The following is a 17,918-nucleotide window of genomic DNA, read 5'->3' as shown; positions in this document are numbered from 1 at the left end:
GCACCTCAGGAAAGCTGTTTCCGTGGAAGCCGGCTTTTTGCGAAACGGGTCTCAGGGCCGTGGGCCTCGGGTGTCCCTCCGGCTCCCCAAGGCACAGGGACGAGGTGAGGGGCTTAGACCATGACTGGGCAATGTTGTTTCTTACACCTGGGTGTGTGGCATTTTGTTTACCTGGCTACCCCCACTTGGGATAGGTTTTCCACAGCAAGCACCTATTTTTCCTCGGAAGCCGTTTCTGCCCCAGGGGTCTCCGGGCTGTGTTGGTTGGGGTGGAACTCCTGCTAGCAAAACTGCCGGGATGTGGGAAGGGCTCACACTGTGCCTGGGCCCTGTGGTCTCTTCCAGGTCAGTGTATGGCATTTCCTTCACCTTGCCACAGGCACCTGGGAGCATGTCTGCATGTGGAGAAAGACTTTCCCGTGGGAAGCCGTTTTTTGTCAAACGGGTCCCAGTGCTGTGCTCCTCTCTTTTCACTGCTGCTGCCAGAAGCCCAGGGAGGATGGGAGGGCTTAGAACATGGCTGGGCACTGTGGATTTTCCAGAGAAGTGGAGGGCATTTGCTTTACCTTGCCACAACCACTTGCGATAGGGTCTGCAACTCAGGAAAGCTGTTTCCGTGGAAGCCGGCTTTTTGCGCAACGGGTCTCAGGGCCGTGGGCCTCGGGTGTCCCTCCGGCTCCCCAAAGCACAGGGACGAGGTGAGGGGCTTAGACCATGCCTGGGCAATGTTGTTTCTTACACCTGGGTGTGTGGCATTTTGTTTACCTGGCTACCCACCTTGGGATAGGTTTTCCACAGCAAGCACCTATTGTTCGTCGGAAGCCGTTTCTGCCCCAGGGGTCTCCGGGCTGTGTTGGTTGGGGTGGAACTCCTGCTGGCAAAACTGCCGGGATGTGGGAAGGGCTCACACTGTGCCTGGGCCCTGTGGTCTCTTCCAGGTCAGTGTATGGCATTTCCTTCACCTTGCCACAGGCACCTGGGAGCATGTCTGCACGTGGAGAAAGACTTTCCCGTGGGAAGCCGTTTTTTGTCAAACGGGTCCCAGTGCTGTGCTCCTCTCTTTTCACTCCTGCTGCCAGAAGCCCAGGGAGGATGGGAGGGCTTAGAACATGGCTGGGCACTGTGGTTTCTTCCAGAAAAGTGGAGGGCATTTGCTTTACCTTGCCACAACACTTGTGATAGGGTCTGCACCTCAGGAAAGCTGTTTCCGTGGAAGCCGGCTTTTTGTGAAACGGGTCTCAGGGCCGTGGGCCTCGGGTGTCCCTCCGGCTCCCCAAAGCACAGCGACGAGGTGAGGGGCTTAGACCATGACTGGGCAATGTTGTTTCTTACACCTGGGTGTGTGGCATTTTGTTTACCTGGCTACCCCCACTTGGGATAGGTTTTCCACAGCAAGCACCTATTGTTCGTCGGAAGCCGTTTCTGCCCCAGGGGTCTCCGGGCTGTGTTGCTTGGGGTGGAACTCCTGCTAGCAAAACCGCCGGGATGAGGGAAGGGCTCAGACTGTGCCTGGGCCCTGTGGTCTCTTCCAGGTCAGTGTATGGCATTTTCTTCACCTTGCCACAGGCACCTGGGAGCATGTCTGCACGTGGAGAAAGACTTTCCTGTGGGTAGCCGTTTTTTGTCAAACGGATCCCAGTGCTGTGCTCCTCTCTTTTCACTCCTGCTGCCAGAAGCCCAGGGAGGATGGGAGGGCTTAGAACATGGCTGGGCACTGTGGTTTCTTCCAGAGAAGTGGAGCGCATTTGCTTTACCTTGCCACAACCACTTGTGAGAGGGTCTGCCCCTCAGGAAACCTGTTTCCGTGGGAAGCCGTGTTTTTGCGCAACGGGTCTCAGGGCCGTGGGCCTCGGGTGTCCCTCCGGCTCCCCAAAGCACAGGGACGAGGTGAGGGGCTTAGACCATGCCTGGGCAATGTTGTTTCTTACACCTGGGTGTGTGGCATTTTGTTTACCTGGCTACCCCCACTTGGGATAGGTTTTCACAGCAAGCACCTATTGTTCCTCGGAATCCGTTTCTGCCCCAGGGGTCTCCGGGCTGTGTTGGTTGGGGTGGAACTCCTGCTAGCAAAACTGCCGGGATGTGGGAAGGGCTCACACTGTGCCTGGGCCCTGTGGTCTCTTCCAGGTCAGTGTATGGCATTTGCTTCACCTTGCCACAGGCACCTGGGAGCATGTCTGCACGTGGAGAAAGACTTTCCCGTGGGAAGGCGTTTTTTGTCAAACGGGTCCCAGTGCTGTGCTCCTCTCTTTTCACTCCTGCTGCCAGAAGCCCAGGGAGGATGGGAGGGCTTAGAACATGGCTGGGCACTGTGGATTCTTCCAGAGAAGTGGAGGGCATTTGCTTTACCTTGCCACAACCACTTGTGATAGGGTCTGCACCTCAGGAAAGCTGTTTCCGGGGGAAGCCGTCTTTTTGCGCAACGGGTCTCAGGGCCGTGGGCCTCGGGTGTCCCTCCGGCTCCCCAAAGCACAGGGACGAGGTGAGGGGCTTAGACCATGACTGGGCAATGTTGTTTCTTACACCTGGGTGTGTGGCATTTTGTTTACCTGGCTACCCCCCTTGGGATAGGTTTTCCACAGCAAGCACCTATTGTTCCTCGGAAGCCGTTTCTGCCCCAGGGGTCTCCGGGCTGTGTTGCTTGGGGTGGAACTCCTGCTAGCAAAACTGCCGGGATGTGGGAAGGGCTCACACTGTGCCTGGGCCCTGTGGTCTCTTCCAGGTCAGTGTATGGCATTTCCTTCACCTTGCCACAGGCACCTGGGAGCATGTCTGCACGTGGAGAAAGACTTTCCCGTGGGAAGCCGTTTTTTGTCAAACGAGTCCCAGTGCTGTGCTCCTCTCTTTTCACTCCTGCTGCCAGAAGCCCAGGGAGGATGGGAGGGCTTAGAACATGGCTGGGCACTGTGGTTTCTTCCAGAGAAGTGGAGGGCATTTGCTTTACCTTGCCACAACACTTGTGATAGGGTCTGCACCTCAGGAAAGCTGTTTCCGTGGGAAGCCAGCTTTTTGCGAAACGGGTCTCAGGGCCGTGGGCCTCGGGTGTCCCTCCGGCTCCCCAAAGCACAGGGACGAGGTGAGGGGCTCAGACCATGCCTGGACAATGATGTTTCTTACACCTGGGTGTGTGGCATTTTGTTTACCTGGCTACCCCCACTTGGGATAGGTTTTCCACAGCAAGTACCTATTGTTCGTCGGAAGTCGTTTCTGCCCCAGGGGTCTCCGGGCTGTGTTGGTTGGGGTGGAACTCCTGCTAGCAAAACCGCCGGGATGAGGGAAGGGCTCAGACTGTGCCTGGGCCCTGTGGTCTCTTCCAGATCAGTGTATGGCATTTCCTTCACCTTGCCCCAGGCACCTGGGAGCATGTCTGCACGTGGAGAAAGACTTTCCCGTGGGAAGCCGTTTTTTGTCAAACGGGTCCCAGTGCTGTGCTCCTCTCTTTTCACTCCTGCTGCCAGAAGCCCAGGGAGGATGGGAGGGCTTAGAACATGGCTGGGCACTGTGGATTCTTCCAGAGAAGTGGAGGGCATTTGCTTTACCTTGCCACAACCACTTGTGATAGGGTCTGCACCTCAGGAAAGCTGTTTCCGTGGGAAGCCGGCTTTTTGCGCAACAGGTCTCAGGGCCGTGGGCCTCGGGTGTCCCTCCGGCTCCCCAAAGCACAGGGACGAGGTGAGGGGCTTAGACCATGACTGGGCAATGTTGTTTCTTACACCTGGGTGTGTGGCATTTTGTTTACCTGGCTACCCCCCTTGGGATAGGTTTTCCACAGCAAGCACCTATTGTTCCTCGGAAGCCATTTCTGCCCCAGGGGTCTCCGGGCTGTGTTGCTTGGGGTGGAACTCCTGCTAGCAAAACTGCCGGGATGTGGGAAGGGCTCACACTGTGCCTGGGCCCTGTGGTCTCTTCCAGGTCAGTGTATGGCATTTCCTTCACCTTGCCACAGGCACCTGGGAGCATGTCTGCACGTGGAGAAAGACTTTCCCGTGGGAAGCCGTTTTTTGTCAAACGGGTCCCAGTGCTGTGCTCCTCTCTTTTCACTCCTGCTGCCAGAAGCCCAGGGAGGATGGGAGGGCTTAGAACATGGCTGGGCACTGTGGTTTCTCCCAGAGAAGTGGAGGGCATTTGCTTTACCTTGCCACAACACTTGTGATAGGGTCTGCACCTCAGGAAAGCTGTTTCCGTGGAAGCCGGCTTTTTGCGAAACGGGTCTCAGGGCCGTGGGCCTCGGGTGTCCCTCCGGCTCCCCAAGGCACAGGGACGAGGTGAGGGGCTTAGACCATGACTGGGCAATGTTGTTTCTTACACCTGGGTGTGTGGCATTTTGTTTACCTGGCTACCCCCACTTGGGATAGGTTTTCCACAGCAAGCACCTATTTTTCCTCGGAAGCCGTTTCTGCCCCAGGGGTCTCCGGGCTGTGTTGGTTGGGGTGGAACTCCTGCTAGCAAAACTGCCGGGATGTGGGAAGGGCTCACACTGTGCCTGGGCCCTGTGGTCTCTTCCAGGTCAGTGTATGGCATTTCCTTCACCTTGCCACAGGCACCTGGGAGCATGTCTGCATGTGGAGAAAGACTTTCCCGTGGGAAGCCGTTTTTTGTCAAACGGGTCCCAGTGCTGTGCTCCTCTCTTTTCACTCCTGCTGCCAGAAGCCCAGGGAGGATGGGAGGGCTTAGAACATGGCTGGGCACTGTGGATTTTCCAGAGAAGTGGAGGGCATTTGCTTTACCTTGCCACAACCACTTGCGATAGGGTCTGCAACTCAGGAAAGCTGTTTCCGTGGAAGCCGGCTTTTTGCGCAACGGGTCTCAGGGCCTTGGGCCTCGGGTGTCCCTCCGGCTCCCCAAAGCACAGGGACGAGGTGAGGGGCTTAGACCATGACTGGGCAATGTTGTTTCTTACACCTGGGTGTGTGGCATTTTGTTTACCTGGCTACCCACCTTGGGATAGGTTTTCCACAGCAAGCACCTATTGTTCGTCGGAAGCCGTTTCTGCCCCAGGGGTCTCCGGGCTGTGTTGGTTGGGGTGGAACTCCTGCTAGCAAAACTGCCGGGATGTGGGAAGGGCTCACACTGTGCCTGGGCCCTGTGGTCTCTTCCAGGTCAGTGTATGGCATTTCCTTCACCTTGCCACAGGCACCTGGGAGCATGTCTGCACGTGGAGAAAGACTTTCCCGTGGGAAGCCGTTTTTTGTCAAACGGGTCCCAGTGCTGTGCTCCTCTCTTTTCACTCCTGCTGCCAGAAGCCCAGGGAGGATGGGAGGGCTTAGAACATGGCTGGGCACTGTGGTTTCTTCCAGAAAAGTGGAGGGCATTTGCTTTACCTTGCCACAACACTTGTGATAGGGTCTGCACCTCAGGAAAGCTGTTTCCGTGGAAGCCGGCTTTTTGTGAAACGGGTCTCAGGGCCGTGGGCCTCGGGTGTCCCTCCGGCTCCCCAAAGCACAGGGACGAGGTGAGGGGCTTAGACCATGACTGGGCAATGTTGTTTCTTACACCTGGGTGTGTGGCATTTTGTTTACCTGGCTACCCCCACTTGGGATAGGTTTTCCACAGCAAGCACCTATTGTTCGTCGGAAGCCGTTTCTGCCCCAGGGGTCTCCGGGCTGTGTTGCTTGGGGTGGAACTCCTGCTAGCAAAACCGCCGGGATGAGGGAAGGGCTCAGACTGTGCCTGGGCCCTGTGGTCTCTTCCAGGTCAGTGTATGGCATTTTCTTCACCTTGCCACAGGCACCTGGGAGCATGTCTGCACGTGGAGAAAGACTTTCCCGTGGGTAGCCGTTTTTTGTCAAACGGATCCCAGTGCTGTGCTCCTCTCTTTTCACTCCTGCTGCCAGAAGCCCAGGGAGGATGGGAGGGCTTAGAACATGGCTGGGCACTGTGGTTTCTTCCAGAGAAGTGGAGCGCATTTGCTTTACCTTGCCACAACCACTTGTGAGAGGGTCTGCCCCTCAGGAAACCTGTTTCCGTGGGAAGCCGTGTTTTTGCGCAACGGGTCTCAGGGCCGTGAGCCTCGGGTGTCCCTCCGGCTCCCCAAAGCACAGGGACGAGGTGAGGGGCTTAGACCATGCCTGGGCAATGTTGTTTCTTACACCTGGGTGTGTGGCATTTTGTTTACCTGGCTACCCCCCTTGGGATAGGTTTTCCACAGCAAGCACCTATTGTTCCTCGGAAGCCGTTTCTGCCCCAGGGGTCTCCGGGCTGTGTTGGTTGGGGTGGAACTCCTGCTAGCAAAACTGCCGGGATGTGGGAAGGGCTCACACTGTGCCTGGGCCCTGTGGTCTCTTCCAGGTCAGTGTATGGCATTTGCTTCACCTTGCCACAGGCACCTGGGAGCATGTCTGCACGTGGAGAAAGACTTTCCCGTGGGAAGCCGTTTTTTGTCAAACGGGTCCCAGTGCTGTGCTCCTCTCTTTTCACTCCTGCTGCCAGAAGCCCAGGGAGGATGGGAGGGCTTAGAACATGGCTGGGCACTGTGGATTCTTCCAGAGAAGTGGAGGGCATTTGCTTTACCTTGCCACAACCACTTGTGATAGGGTCTGCACCTCAGGAAAGCTGTTTCCGGGGGAAGCCGTCTTTTTGCGCAACGGGTCTCAGGGCCGTGGGCCTCGGGTGTCCCTCCGGCTCCCCAAAGCACAGGGACGAGGTGAGGGGCTTAGACCATGACTGGGCAATGTTGTTTCTTACACCTGGGTGTGTGGCATTTTGTTTACCTGGCTACCCCCCTTGGGATAGGTTTTCCACAGCAAGCACCTATTGTTCCTCGGAAGCCGTTTCTGCCCCAGGGGTCTCCGGGCTGTGTTGCTTGGGGTGGAACTCCTGCTAGCAAAACTGCCGGGATGTGGGAAGGGCTCACACTGTGCCTGGGCCCTGTGGTCTCTTCCAGGTCAGTGTATGGCATTTCCTTCACCTTGCCACAGGCACCTGGGAGCATGTCTGCACGTGGAGAAAGACTTTCCCGTGGGAAGCCGTTTTTTGTCAAACGGGTCCCAGTGCTGTGCTCCTCTCTTTTCACTCCTGCTGCCAGAAGCCCAGGGAGGATGGGAGGGCTTAGAACATGGCTGGGCACTGTGGTTTCTTCCAGAGAAGTGGAGGGCATTTGCTTTACCTTGCCACAACACTTGTGATAGGGTCTGCACCTCAGGAAAGCTGTTTCCGTGGGAAGCCGGCTTTTTGCGAAACGGGTCTCAGGGCCGTGGGCCTCGGGTGTCCCTCCGGCTCCCCAAAGCACAGGGACGAGGTGAGGGGCTCAGACCATGCCTGGACAATGATGTTTCTTACACCTGGGTGTGTGGCATTTTGTTTACCTGGCTACCCCCACTTGGGATAGGTTTTCCACAGCAAGTACCTATTGTTCGTCGGAAGCCGTTTCTGCCCCAGGGGTCTCCGGGCTGTGTTGGTTGGGGTGGAACTCCTGCTAGCAAAACCGCCGGGATGAGGGAAGGGCTCAGACTGTGCCTGGGCCCTGTGGTCTCTTCCAGGTCAGTGTATGGCATTTCCTTCACCTTGCCACAGGCACCTGGGAGCATGTCTGCACGTGGAGAAAGACTTTCCCGTGGGAAGCCGTTTTTTGTCAAACGGGTCCCAGTGCTGTGCTCCTCTCTTTTCACTCCTGCTGCCAGAAGCCCAGGGAGGATGGGAGGGCTTAGAACATGGCTGGGCACTGTGGATTCTTCCAGAGAAGTGGAGGGCATTTGCTTTACCTTGCCACAACCACTTGTGATAGGGTCTGCACCTCAGGAAAGCTGTTTCCGTGGGAAGCCGGCTTTTTGCGCAACAGGTCTCAGGGCCGTGGGCCTCGGGTGTCCCTCCGGCTCCCCAAAGCACAGGGACGAGGTGAGGGGCTTAGACCATGACTGGGCAATGTTGTTTCTTACACCTGGGTGTGTGGCATTTTGTTTACCTGGCTACCCCCCTTGGGATAGGTTTTCCACAGCAAGCACCTATTGTTCCTCGGAAGCCGTTTCTGCCCCAGGGGTCTCCGGGCTGTGTTGCTTGGGGTGGAACTCCTGCTAGCAAAACTGCCGGGATGTGGGAAGGGCTCACACTGTGCCTGGGCCCTGTGGTCTCTTCCAGGTCAGTGTATGGCATTTCCTTCACCTTGCCACAGGCACCTGGGAGCATGTCTGCACGTGGAGAAAGACTTTCCCGTGGGAAGCCGTTTTTTGTCAAACGGGTCCCAGTGCTGTGCTCCTCTCTTTTCACTCCTGCTGCCAGAAGCCCAGGGAGGATGGGAGGGCTTAGAACATGGCTGGGCACTGTGGTTTCTCCCAGAGAAGTGGAGGGCATTTGCTTTACCTTGCCACAACACTTGTGATAGGGTCTGCACCTCAGGAAAGCTGTTTCCGTGGAAGCCGGCTTCTTGCGAAACGGGTCTCAGGGCCGTGGGCCTCGGGTGTCCCTCCGGCTCCCCAAGGCACAGGGACGAGGTGAGGGGCTTAGACCATGACTGGGCAATGTTGTTTCTTACACCTGGGTGTGTGGCATTTTGTTTACCTGGCTACCCCCACTTGGGATAGGTTTTCCACAGCAAGCACCTATTGTTCGTCGGAAGCCGTTTCTGCCCCAGGGGTCTCCGGGCTGTGTTGCTTGGGGTGGAACTCCTGCTAGCAAAACCGCCGGGATGAGGGAAGGGCTCAGACTGTGCCTGGGCCCTGTGGTCTCTTCCAGGTCAGTGTATGGCATTTTCTTCACCTTGCCACAGGCACCTGGGAGCATGTCTGCACGTGGAGAAAGACTTTCCCGTGGGTAGCCGTTTTTTGTCAAACGGATCCCAGTGCTGTGCTCCTCTCTTTTCACTCCTGCTGCCAGAAGCCCAGGGAGGATGGGAGGGCTTAGAACATGGCTGGGCACTGTGGTTTCTTCCAGAGAAGTGGAGCGCATTTGCTTTACCTTGCCACAACCACTTGTGAGAGGGTCTGCCCCTCAGGAAACCTGTTTCCGTGGGAAGCCGTGTTTTTGCGCAACGGGTCTCAGGGCCGTGGGCCTCGGGTGTCCCTCCGGCTCCCCAAAGCACAGGGACGAGGTGAGGGGCTTAGACCATGCCTGGGCAATGTTGTTTCTTACACCTGGGTGTGTGGCATTTTGTTTACCTGGCTACCCCCCTTGGGATAGGTTTTCCACAGCAAGCACCTATTGTTCCTCGGAAGCCGTTTCTGCCCCAGGGGTCTCCGGGCTGTGTTGGTTGGGGTGGAACTCCTGCTAGCAAAACTGCCGGGATGTGGGAAGGGCTCACACTGTGCCTGGGCCCTGTGGTCTCTTCCAGGTCAGTGTATGGCATTTGCTTCACCTTGCCACAGGCACCTGGGAGCATGTCTGCACGTGGAGAAAGACTTTCCCGTGGGAAGCCGTTTTTTGTCAAACGGGTCCCAGTGCTGTGCTCCTCTCTTTTCACTCCTGCTGCCAGAAGCCCAGGGAGGATGGGAGGGCTTAGAACATGGCTGGGCACTGTGGATTCTTCCAGAGAAGTGGAGGGCATTTGCTTTACCTTGCCACAACCACTTGTGATAGGGTCTGCACCTCAGGAAAGCTGTTTCCGGGGGAAGCCGTCTTTTTGCGCAACGGGTCTCAGGGCCGTGGGCCTCGGGTGTCCCTCCGGCTCCCCAAAGCACAGGGACGAGGTGAGGGGCTTAGACCATGACTGGGCAATGTTGTTTCTTACACCTGGGTGTGTGGCATTTTGTTTACCTGGCTACCCCCCTTGGGATAGGTTTTCCACAGCAAGCACCTATTGTTCCTCGGAAGCCGTTTCTGCCCCAGGGGTCTCCGGGCTGTGTTGGGTGGGGTGGAACTCCTGCTAGCAAAACTGCCGGGATGTGGGAAGGGCTCACACTGTGCCTGGGCCCTGTGGTCTCTTCCAGGTCAGTGTATGGCATTTGCTTCACCTTGCCACAGGCACCTGGGAGCATGTCTGCACGTGGAGAAAGACTTTCCCGTGGGAAGCCGTTTTTTGTCAAACGGGTCCCAGTGCTGTGCTCCTCTCTTTTCACTCCTGCTGCCAGAAGCCCAGGGAGGATGGGAGGGCTTAGAACATGGCTGGGCACTGTGGATTCTTCCAGAGAAGTGGAGGGCATTTGCTTTACCTTGCCACAACCACTTGTGATAGGGTCTGCACCTCAGGAAAGCTGTTTCCGGGGGAAGCCGTCTTTTTGCGCAACGGGTCTCAGGGCCGTGGGCCTCGGGTGTCCCTCCGGCTCCCCAAAGCACAGGGACGAGGTGAGGGGCTTAGACCATGACTGGGCAATGTTGTTTCTTACACCTGGGTGTGTGGCATTTTGTTTACCTGGCTACCCCCCTTGGGATAGGTTTTCCACAGCAAGCACCTATTGTTCCTCGGAAGCCGTTTCTGCCCCAGGGGTCTCCGGGCTGTGTTGCTTGGGGTGGAACTCCTGCTAGCAAAACTGCCGGGATGTGGGAAGGGCTCACACTGTGCCTGGGCCCTGTGGTCTCTTCCAGGTCAGTGTATGGCATTTCCTTCACCTTGCCACAGGCACCTGGGAGCATGTCTGCACGTGGAGAAAGACTTTCCCGTGGGAAGCCGTTTTTTGTCAAACGAGTCCCAGTGCTGTGCTCCTCTCTTTTCACTCCTGCTGCCAGAAGCCCAGGGAGGATGGGAGGGCTTAGAACATGGCTGGGCACTGTGGTTTCTTCCAGAGAAGTGGAGGGCATTTGCTTTACCTTGCCACAACACTTGTGATAGGGTCTGCACCTCAGGAAAGCTGTTTCCGTGGGAAGCCAGCTTTTTGCGAAACGGGTCTCAGGGCCGTGGGCCTCGGGTGTCCCTCCGGCTCCCCAAAGCACAGGGACGAGGTGAGGGGCTCAGACCATGCCTGGACAATGATGTTTCTTACACCTGGGTGTGTGGCATTTTGTTTACCTGGCTACCCCCACTTGGGATAGGTTTTCCACAGCAAGTACCTATTGTTCATCGGAAGTCGTTTCTGCCCCAGGGGTCTCCCGGCTGTGTTGGTTGGGGTGGAACTCCTGCTAGCAAAACCGCCGGGATGAGGGAAGGGCTCAGACTGTGCCTGGGCCCTGTGGTCTCTTCCAGATCAGTGTATGGCATTTCCTTCACCTTGCCACAGGCACCTGGGAGCATGTCTGCACGTGGAGAAAGACTTTCCCGTGGGAAGCCGTTTTTTGTGAAACGGGTCCCAGTGCTGTGCTCCTCTCTTTTCACTCCTGCTGCCAGAAGCCCAGGGAGGATGGGAGGGCTTAGAACATGGCTGGGCACTGTGGATTCTTCCAGAGAAGTGGAGGGCATTTGCTTTACCTTGCCACAACCACTTGTGATAGGGTCTGCACCTCAGGAAAGCTGTTTCCGTGGGAAGCCGGCTTTTTGCGCAACAGGTCTCAGGGCCGTGGGCCTCGGGTGTCCCTCCGGCTCCCCAAAGCACAGGGACGAGGTGAGGGGCTTAGACCATGACTGGGCAATGTTGTTTCTTACACCTGGGTGTGTGGCATTTTGTTTACCTGGCTACCCCCCTTGGGATAGGTTTTCCACAGCAAGCACCTATTGTTCCTCGGAAGCCGTTTCTGCCCAGGGGTCTCCGGGCTGTGTTGCTTGGGGTGGAACTCCTGCTAGCAAAACTGCCGGGATGTGGGAAGGGCTCACACTGTGCCTGGGCCCTGTGGTCTCTTCCAGGTCAGTGTATGGCATTTCCTTCACCTTGCCACAGGCACCTGGGAGCATGTCTGCACGTGGAGAAAGACTTTCCCGTGGGAAGCCGTTTTTTGTCAAACGGGTCCCAGTGCTGTGCTCCTCTCTTTTCACTCCTGCTGCCAGAAGCCCAGGGAGGATGGGAGGGCTTAGAACATGGCTGGGCACTGTGGTTTCTCCCAGAGAAGTGGAGGGCATTTGCTTTACCTTGCCACAACACTTGTGATAGGGTCTGCACCTCAGGAAAGCTGTTTCCGTGGAAGCCGGCTTCTTGCGAAACGGGTCTCAGGGCCGTGGGCCTCGGGTGTCCCTCCGGCTCCCCAAGGCACAGGGACGAGGTGAGGGGCTTAGACCATGACTGGGCAATGTTGTTTCTTACACCTGGGTGTGTGGCATTTTGTTTACCTGGCTACCCCCACTTGGGATAGGTTTTCCACAGCAAGCACCTATTTTTCCTCGGAAGCCGTTTCTGCCCCAGGGGTCTCCGGGCTGTGTTGGTTGGGGTGGAACTCCTGCTAGCAAAACTGCCGGGATGTGGGAAGGGCTCACACTGTGCCTGGGCCCTGTGGTCTCTTCCAGGTCAGTGTATGGCATTTCCTTCACCTTGCCACAGGCACCTGGGAGCATGTCTGCATGTGGAGAAAGACTTTCCCGTGGGAAGCCGTTTTTTGTCAAACGGGTCCCAGTGCTGTGCTCCTCTCTTTTCACTCCTGCTGCCAGAAGCCCAGGGAGGATGGGAGGGCTTAGAACATGGCTGGGCACTGTGGATTTTCCAGAGAAGTGGAGGGCATTTGCTTTACCTTGCCACAACCACTTGCGATAGGGTCTGCAACTCAGGAAAGCTGTTTCCGTGGAAGCCGGCTTTTTGCGCAACGGGTCTCAGGGCCGTGGGCCTCGGGTGTCCCTCCGGGTCCCCAAAGCACAGGGACGAGGTGAGGGGCTTAGACCATGACTGGGCAATGTTGTTTCTTACACCTGGGTGTGTGGCATTTTGTTTACCTGGCTACCCACCTTGTGATAGGTTTTCCACAGCAAGCACCTATTGTTCGTCGGAAGCCGTTTCTGCCCCAGGGGTCTCCGGGCTGTGTTGGTTGGGGTGGAACTCCTGCTAGCAAAACTGCCGGGATGTGGGAAGGGCTCACACTGTGCCTGGGCCCTGTGGTCTCTTCCAGGTTAGTGTATGGCATTTGCTTCACCTTGCCACAGGCACCTGGGAGCATGTCTGCACGTGGAGAAAGACTTTCCCGTGGGAAGCCGTTTTTTGTCAAACGGGTCCCAGTGCTGTGCTCCTCTCTTTTCACTCCTGCTGCCAGAAGCCCAGGGATGATGGGAGGGCTTAGAACATGGCTGGGCACTGTGGTTTCTTCCAGAAAAGTGGAGGGCATTTGCTTTACCTTGCCACAACACTTGTGATAGGGTCTGCACCTCAGGAAAGCTGTTTCCGTGGAAGCCGGCTTTTTGTGAAACGGGTCTCAGGGCCGTGGGCCTCGGGTGTCCCTCCGGCTCCCCAAAGCACAGGGACGAGGTGAGGGGCTTAGACCATGCCTGGGCAATGTTGTTTCTTACACCTGGGTGTGTGGCATTTTGTTTACCTGGCTACCCCCACTTGGGATAGGTTTTCCACAGCAAGCACCTATTGTTCGTCGGAAGCCGTTTCTGCCCCAGGGGTCTCCGGGCTGTGTTGGTTGGGGTGGAACTCCTGCTAGCAAAACCGCCGGGATGAGGGAAGGGCTCAGACTGTGCCTGGGCCCTGTGGTCTCTTCCAGGTCAGTGTATGGCATTTTCTTCACCTTGCCACAGGCACCTGGGAGCATGTCTGCACGTGGAGAAAGACTTTCCCGTGGGTAGCCGTTTTTTGTCAAACGGATCCCAGTGCTGTGCTCCTCTCTTTTCACTCCTGCTGCCAGAAGCCCAGGGAGGATGGGAGGGCTTAGAACATGGCTGGGCACTGTGGTTTCTTCCAGAGAAGTGGAGCGCATTTGCTTTACCTTGCCACAACCACTTGTGAGAGGGTCTGCCCCTCAGGAAACCTGTTTCCGTGGGAAGCCGTGTTTTTGCGCAACGGGTCTCAGGGCCGTGGGCCTCGGGTGTCCCTCCGGCTCCCCAAAGCACAGGGACGAGGTGAGGGGCTTAGACCATGCCTGGGCAATGTTGTTTCTTACACCTGGGTGTGTGGCATTTTGTTTACCTGGCTACCCCCCTTGGGATAGGTTTTCCACAGCAAGCACCTATTGTTCCTCGGAAGCCGTTTCTGCCCCAGGGGTCTCAGGGCTGTTTTGGTTGGGGTGGAACTCCTGCTAGCAAAACTGCCGGGATGTGGGAAGGGCTCACACTGTGCCTGGGCCCTGTGGTCTCTTCCAGGTCAGTGTATGGCATTTCCTTCACCTTGCCACAGGCACCTGGGAGCATGTCTGCACGTGGAGAAAGACTTTCCCGTGGGAAGCCGTTTTTTGTCAAACGGGTCCCAGTGCTGTGCTCCTCTCTTTTCACTCCTGCTGCCAGAAGCCCAGGGAGGATGGGAGGGCTTAGAACATGGCTGGGCACTGTGGTTTCTTCCAGAGACGTGGAGGGCATTTGCTTTACCTTGCCACAACACTTGTGATAGGGTCTGCACCTCAGGAAAGCTGTTTCCGTGGGAAGCCGGCTTTTTGCGAAACGGGTCTCAGGGCCGTGGGCCTCGGGTGACCCTCCGGCTCCCCAAAGCACAGGGACGAGGTGAGGGGCTTAGACCATGACTGGGCAATGTTGTTTCTTACACCTGGGTGTGTGGCATTTTGTTTACCTGGCCAACCTCACTTGGGATAGGTTTTCCACAGCAAGTACCTATTGTTCGTCGGAAGCCGTTTCTGCCCCAGGGGTCTCCGGGCTGTGTTGCTTGGGGTGGAACTCCTGCTAGCAAAACCGCCGGGATGAGGGAAGGGCTCAGACTGTGCCTGGCCCCTGTGGTCTCTTCCAGGTCAGTGTATGGCATTTTCTTCACCTTGCCACAGGCACCTGGGAGCATGTCTTCACGTAGAGAAAGACTTTCCCGTGGGTAGCCGTTTTTTGTCAAACGGATCCCAGTGCTGTGCTCCTCTCTTTTCACTCCTGCTGCCAGAAGCCCAGGGAGGATGGGAGGGCTTAGAACATGGCTGGGCACTGTGGTTTCTTCCAGAGAAGTGGAGGGCATTTGCTTTACCTTGCCACAACAATGTGATAGGGTCTGCACCTCAGGAAAGCTGTTTCCGTGGGAAGCCGTCTTTTTGCGCAACGGGTCTCAGGGCTGTGGGCCTCGGGTGTCCCTCCGGCTCCCCAAAGCACAGGGACGAGGTGAGGGGCTCAGACCATGCCTGGGCAATGTTGTTTCTTACACGTGGGTGTGTGGCATTTTGTTTACCTGGCTACCCCCACTTGGGATAGGTTTTCCACAGCAAGCACCTAGTGATCCTCGGAAGCCGTTTCTGCCCCAGGGGTCCCCGGGCTGTGTTGGTTGGGGTGGAACTCCTGCTAGCAAAACCACCGGGATGAGGGAAGGGCTCAGAATGTGCCTGGGCCCTGTGGCCTCTTCCAGGTCAGTGTATGGCATTTCCTTCACCTTGCCACAGGCACCTGGGAGCATGTCTGCACGTGGAGAAAGACTTTCACGTGGGAAGCCGTTTTTTGTCAAACGGGTCCCACTGCTGTGCTCTTCTCTTTTCACTCCTGCTGCCAGAAGCCCAGGGAGGATGGGAGGGCTTAGAACATGGCTGGGCACTGTGGTTTCTTCCAGAGAAGTGGAGGGCATTTGCTTTACCTTGCCACAACACTTGTGATAGGGTCTGCACCTCAGGAAAGCTGTTTCCGTGGAAGCCGGCTTTTTGCGAAACGGGTCTCAGGGCCGTGGGCCTCGGGTGTCCCTCCGGCTCCCCAAGGCACAGGGACGAGGTGAGGGGCTTAGACCATGACTGGGCAATGTTGTTTCTTACACCTGGGTGTGTGGCATTTTGTTTACCTGGCTACCCCCACTTGGGATAGGTTTTCCACAGCAAGCACCTATTTTTCCTCGGAAGCCGTTTCTGCCCCAGGGGTCTCCGGGCTGTGTTGGTTGGGGTGGAACTCCTGCTAGCAAAACCGCCGGGATGAGGGAAGGGCTCAGACTGTGCCTGGGCCCTGTGGTCTCTTCCAGGTCAGTGTATGGCATTTCCTTCACCTTGCCACAGGCACCTGGGAGCATGTCTGCACGTGGAGAAAGACTTTCCCGTGGGAAGCCGTTTTTTGTCAAACGGGTCCCAGTGCTGTGCTCCTCTCTTTTCACTCCTGCTGCCAGAAGCCCAGGGAGGATGGGAGGGCTTAGAACATGGCTGGGCACTGTGGATTCTTCCAGAGAAGTGGAGGGCATTTGCTTTACCTTGCCACAACCACTTGTGATAGGGTCTGCACCTCAGGAAAGCTGTTTCCGGGGGAAGCCGTCTTTTTGCGCAACGGGTCTCAGGGCCGTGGGCCTCGGGTGTCCCTCCGGCTCCCCAAAGCACAGGGACGAGGTGAGGGGCTTAGACCATGACTGGGCAATGTTGTTTCTTACACCTGGGTGTGTGGCATTTTGTTTACCTGGCTACCCCCCTTGGGATAGGTTTTCCACAGCAAGCACCTATTGTTCCTCGGAAGCCGTTTCTGCCCCAGGGGTCTCCGGGCTGTGTTGGTTGGGGTGGAACTCCTGCTAGCAAAACTGCCGGGATGTGGGAAGGGCTCACACTGTGCCTGGGCCCTGTGGTCTCTTCCAGGTCAGTGTATGGCATTTCCTTCACCTTGCCACAGGCACCTGGGAGCATGTCTGCACGTGGAGAAAGACTTTCCCGTGGGAAGCCGTTTTTTGTCAAACGGGTCCCAGTGCTGTGCTCCTCTCTTTTCACTCCTGCTGCCAGAAGCCCAGGGAGGATGGGAGGGCTTAGAACATGGCTGGGCACTGTGGTTTCTCCCAGGGAAGTGGAGGGCATTTGCTTTACCTTGCCACAACCACTTGCGATAGGGTCTGCAACTCAGGAAAGCTGTTTCCGTGGAAGCCGGCTTTTTGCGCAACGGGTCTCAGGGCCGTGGGCCTCGGGTGTCCCTCCGGGTCCCCAAAGCACAGGGACGAGGTGAGGGGCTTAGACCATGACTGGGCAATGTTGTTTCTTACACCTGGGTGTGTGGCATTTTGTTTACCTGGCTACCCCCCTTGGGATAGGTTTTCCACAGCAAGCACCTATTGTTCCTCGGAAGCCGTTTCTGCCCAGGGGTCTCCGGGCTGTGTTGGTTGGGGTGGAACTCCTGCTAGCAAAACTGCCGGGATGTGGGAAGGGCTCACACTGTGCCTGGGCCCTGTGGTCTCTTCCAGGTCAGTGTATGGCATTTCCTTCACCTTGCCACAGGCACCTGGGAGCATGTCTGCACGTGGAGAAAGACTTTCCCGTGGGAAGCCGTTTTTTGTCAAACGGGTCCCAGTGCTGTGCTCCTCTCTTTTCACTCCTGCTGCCAGAAGCCCAGGGAGGATGGGAGGGCTTAGAACATGGCTGGGCACTGTGGTTTCTCCCAGGGAAGTGGAGGGCATTTGCTTTACCTTGCCACAACCACTTGCGATAGGGTCTGCAACTCAGGAAAGCTGTTTCCGTGGAAGCCGGCTTTTTGCGCAACGGGTCTCAGGGCCGTGGGCCTCGGGTGTCCCTCCGGGTCCCCAAAGCACAGGGACGAGGTGAGGGGCTTAGACCATGACTGGGCAATGTTGTTTCTTACACCTGGGTGTGTGGCATTTTGTTTACCTGGCTACCCCCCTTGGGATAGGTTTTCCACAGCAAGCACCTATTGTTCCTCGGAAGCCGTTTCTGCCCCAGGGGTCTCCGGGCTGTGTTGGTTGGGGTGGAACTCCTGCTAGCAAAACTGCCGGGATGTGGGAAGGGCTCACACTGTGCCTGGGCCCTGTGGTCTCTTCCAGGTCAGTGTATGGCATTTGCTTCACCTTGCCACAGGCACCTGGGAGCATGTCTGCACGTGGAGAAAGACTTTCCCGTGGGAAGCCGTTTTTTGTCAAACGGGTCCCAGTGCTGTGCTCCTCTCTTTTCACTCCTGCTGCCAGAAGCCCAGGGAGGATGGGAGGGCTTAGAACATGGCTGGGCACTGTGGATTCTTCCAGAGAAGTGGAGGGCATTTGCTTTACCTTGCCACAACCACTTGTGATAGGGTCTGCACCTCAGGAAAGCTGTTTCCGGGGGAAGCCGTCTTTTTGCGCAACGGGTCTCAGGGCCGTGGGCCTCGGGTGTCCCTCCGGCTC

This window comes from Ursus americanus, chromosome 36 (genome assembly GCF_024610735.1).
Source record: "Ursus americanus isolate L20-20 chromosome 36, mUrsAme1.1.p, whole genome shotgun sequence".
In the NCBI taxonomy this organism is placed as follows: Eukaryota; Metazoa; Chordata; class Mammalia; order Carnivora; family Ursidae; genus Ursus; species Ursus americanus.
The sequence above is the reverse complement of the archived record's forward strand: the minus strand, read 5'-3'. Positions refer to the sequence as shown.